Here is a 3,919-nt window from a genome sequence, read left to right as displayed (position 1 = left end):
CTGCTTTGGTAAATATTTACAGCCTTGGAAACCCTATGGGGGTCGCTGTGAGTCAGAATCGACTCAATGGCAGTGAGTGAGATACATGTAATTATAGTAATAGTTCTGGCATTGATATTTGCCTCATCAATTAGCATTAATTCTTGAGACCTCAGATTTTTCATCTGTAAATGAGGATAATAATGCCCCACTAAAATGTTGCTGGGAGCTCTGGTAGCATAGTGGCTAAGACACTTGCCTGCTAACCAGACGGCTGGCGGTTCAAACCCACCAGCCACTCCTCGGAAGGAAGGTTGGGCAATCCTACTTCTGTAGTGATACTGCCTCGGAAACCCAAGGAGGGGTCGCTATGAGTCGGGTTTGACTCCACGGCAAACAACAACAACAACAAAATGTTGCTATGAGGATTAAATGAGAAAATGGATATAATGACAGGGCTGTAAAAAAACAATCCAGTTGCTGTCAAGTCAATTCTGACCTGTGGCGACTCCATGCATATCTGAGTAGAAATGTACTCCTGTGGTACAGTGAACTGCTTTTACATCACCTTTCTAGCCATGGTCTTGCACTGGGAATACACAAATGAAGTATGTATATTTGCACAGATTGAATAGTTTACTATGACTGTGCAAATAAGGTGACTTTGGCCTACTAAGGGGATGGGTCAGTTTTATCATCCAGCTATGCTTAAAAGGCTAATCACACAGAGATTCAGGGAAACCTCCCACTGTCAGGTAGGTTCTGGAGCAGGGTGTATCCTCTGGATGAAGGAGCCAGTGTCCCTGCACTCAGAACCTCCTAGACTCAGAAGTAAGAACAAGAAAGTCTGTAGGAGACAGTGGTGGAGGCCCTCCCACATCCGTGGAGCCAGAGCTGAGCATTGTCACAGTGAGGAGGCTTGCTGGCAGAGCTGTAAGACTTGTAACACCTGCCTGTGCAGGACAGAGGCCTGAGTGTGCCTGGTGCAGGGGTTGTGTTGGAGGATCCTGTTCAGGGGTTTTCCTACAGCAACAGAGAGCCACAGGGGCTAGGCAGGGTAATGAGTGCTCAGAACAATCTCTAAGGTGCACCCTGTCCCCTGACCCCATTTCAAGATGAATCATCATTAATAGCAGCTATATCAGCAGAAAAACCTTCCTCCATCTCGGCTGCCTCAAGAAGGCACCTTTCATATTTGTGGTGCCTTGGAATGTCATTCTGCACCTTCTCTGGAACCCCACTGAACTCGCACCCTGGGACAAGTGCCCCTCACTACTTCCCCTTTGCTATATCTCTGCAGATCTGGATGCCTTTGAGCAGGTAAAAAAGCTATACCACATGCTTGTGCATGGGCAGAGGGCCTGATTGTGCCTGTCACTGAGCAGCATGGGCCTGGGTAATATGGGGCAAGAGTCCCACAGGCCCAGGTCGTGTGGCATAAGCTGGCAGCAGGAGCTTAGAAGGCCCAGTGACAGAGCTCTGGAGATCCTGTGGAAGGGTCTTCTACCTGGCATTGAGGCCCAGTGAGGCCCAATGGCAGAGAAGAAAACTTGGGAGCTGTGCAAGCCGCTTGAGCAGCGTGGTGGTAGATGAAGGCAGCAGTGACATGAACACATGGCACTTTAGCACCTGGTCTAAACCATAATGTGACTGCCCAGCAACTTCAGAATGGACATCGGTAATTTGGGGAAGGGTAAGTGGCTCTCCTCTGAGAATCTGTTGTTATCATCATTTAACATTTGCTTTCTGTAAATAACAATAATGGCTTTCACTTTGCCAACACTGTCTAAGTATCTCATGTGTTTGGCTCAGTCACAGATGAATGTAGCACCCATAGAACGTTGATTCCAGTGGGTGTATGTGTCTCATTCCTAGCAGTCTAATGACTGCCTGGGAGTTTGAGGCTCAGCCAGTCTGTATGTGCAATGCAGACAGACAAGCATGTCATACAGATGCATCGGGTTTTCAGGCCTGTGACTTTTTGGAAACCAATTACCAGGTCTTTCTTTCAAGACCCCTGTGTGTGAATTTGAAATGCCAACCCTTCAGTCAGTACTTCAGTGTTTAGCTGTTGGCTTCACCTATTGACTCCTGAAAGGCCTATCAAAACACCCTTAGAAACAAATCTGTTGATGTTGAGTTGATTCTGATTTAGAGCTACCCTACAGAACAGAGTAGAACTGCCCCATCGGGTCTCCAAGGCTGTATGTAATCTTTACGGAAGCAAACTACCACATCTTTCTCTCAGGGAGCTGCTAGTGGGTTTGCATTGCCTGTCTTTCAATCTGCAGAAGAGCTCTTTAACCACTGCCCAACCAGGACTCCTCAAAAGGCTCATAAAAACTAAACTAAACTCATTGCCCTTGAGTCAGATCCGACTCCTAGCAAACCTTCCTTGGGTTTCCGAGGCAGTATCACTACGGAAGTAGATTGCCCAACCTTCCTTCTGAGAAGTGGCTGGTGGGTTTGAACTGCCAACCTTCTGGTTAGTAGTCAAATGCGTTAGGCACTATGCTACCAGAGCTCCCTCAAAAGGCTCATAGTAGGTGCTTAATAAACATGTGTTGATTCTTAGTGTTGGGAGCTCTTCTCTAATTTTTTTTTTTTTATCCTTAGTATTATGTATCAGTATTGGATAGGACTTTTGTAACTTTGTTTGAGACTGATACAGAGGTGATGACGTTGAACTGCTTTCCTGGAGAGTCAGATCTGCAAAGAAGTAAACAACACTGCTCACTGAGTGGGACTTCATTAAATTCATTGGCATCAAGTTGATTCAGACTCCCAGTGACCCTATAGGAAAGAGGAGAACTGCCCCATGGGGTTTCTAAGGCTGTGAATCTTTACAGAAGTAGACTGCCTCAGCTCTTTCTCCATGCAGAGGTGTGGTTTCAAATTGCTAATCTATTGTTTAGCAGCTGAATGCTTTAATCACTGCACCACCAGGTATCATTCCTTGGTCTCTATCAGGATGGTAATAAACACAGCTCTGCTGCTCTTGGTGAAATAGTCCTAATGATTACCACACTCTTATTTTCCACTCTCAGAGGAAGTGCGATTATAGTCTTGGGTCACTTTGACTTAAACTCAGTCATCAGGGCCTGATGCGAAACACTTGAAAATTAGAATTCTCCACAGTAAGGGAACTTTCAATATGGTAGTCTTTTATTAAGCTATTTCCATGCACTATTTTAAGTTGTGAAATTTTAACAGTATTGACAACTATGCAATTTAATTAATATTTTCTTTTGGTCTTTTTTTATTATTATTTGGTACTTGTGTGTGGGGAGTGGGTAATAGCAAGAAAAGGATTATTTTAAAAACTGAATGGATTAGTGGCAACCACAAATGAATTTATTTTTCCTGGAACTATAACATTTGGAACAAAATAAAAAGTTGTTTTTTCTATTTTATGTGGTCAGACAATTTCTCCTGTCTTTTTTCCCCCCTTCATACATTATATTAGTCACACTCCTCATGCCCATGATTTATTAAATGGAATAAGTTTTCTTTTATTTCTCTAGTTATTTGAAATTTACATTTTATAGATCTAATTGTACAATCAGAAATTACCAAAATGAGTTGGCCAAGGTATAAAACTAGTTATCGGGGTTGGAGGCTAACATTCATTGCCAACATACGACTCCCTTTAAAATCATCACCTGTTGTGTTACTGTAGCTATTATTCACAATATCCAAGGTTCACCCAGTTTAGACTCTACAAGGGCTCCAGGGTTTATCACAGTAAGCATTTATGTGAGCCATTCTTCTGAAACTTGTTAGGAAAAATTTTAAAAGCATTGTTTCATTTTCCTCAGTATTTCTCATTTTATCTATGGTGGCAGATAAATATTCTAAAGGGTCAAAAAGGGTATATACAGAAAGAAAAGAATTCTCATAACAACACAATATTGTTATAAGATTTAAGTTATGTATATTT

This window comes from Orycteropus afer, unplaced genomic scaffold (assembly GCF_000298275.1).
Source record: "Orycteropus afer afer isolate SDZICR_OR568_19922 unplaced genomic scaffold, OryAfe1.0 scaffold00151, whole genome shotgun sequence".
Lineage (NCBI taxonomy): Eukaryota > Metazoa > Chordata > Mammalia > Tubulidentata > Orycteropodidae > Orycteropus > Orycteropus afer.
This window is presented reverse-complemented; position numbering follows the sequence as displayed.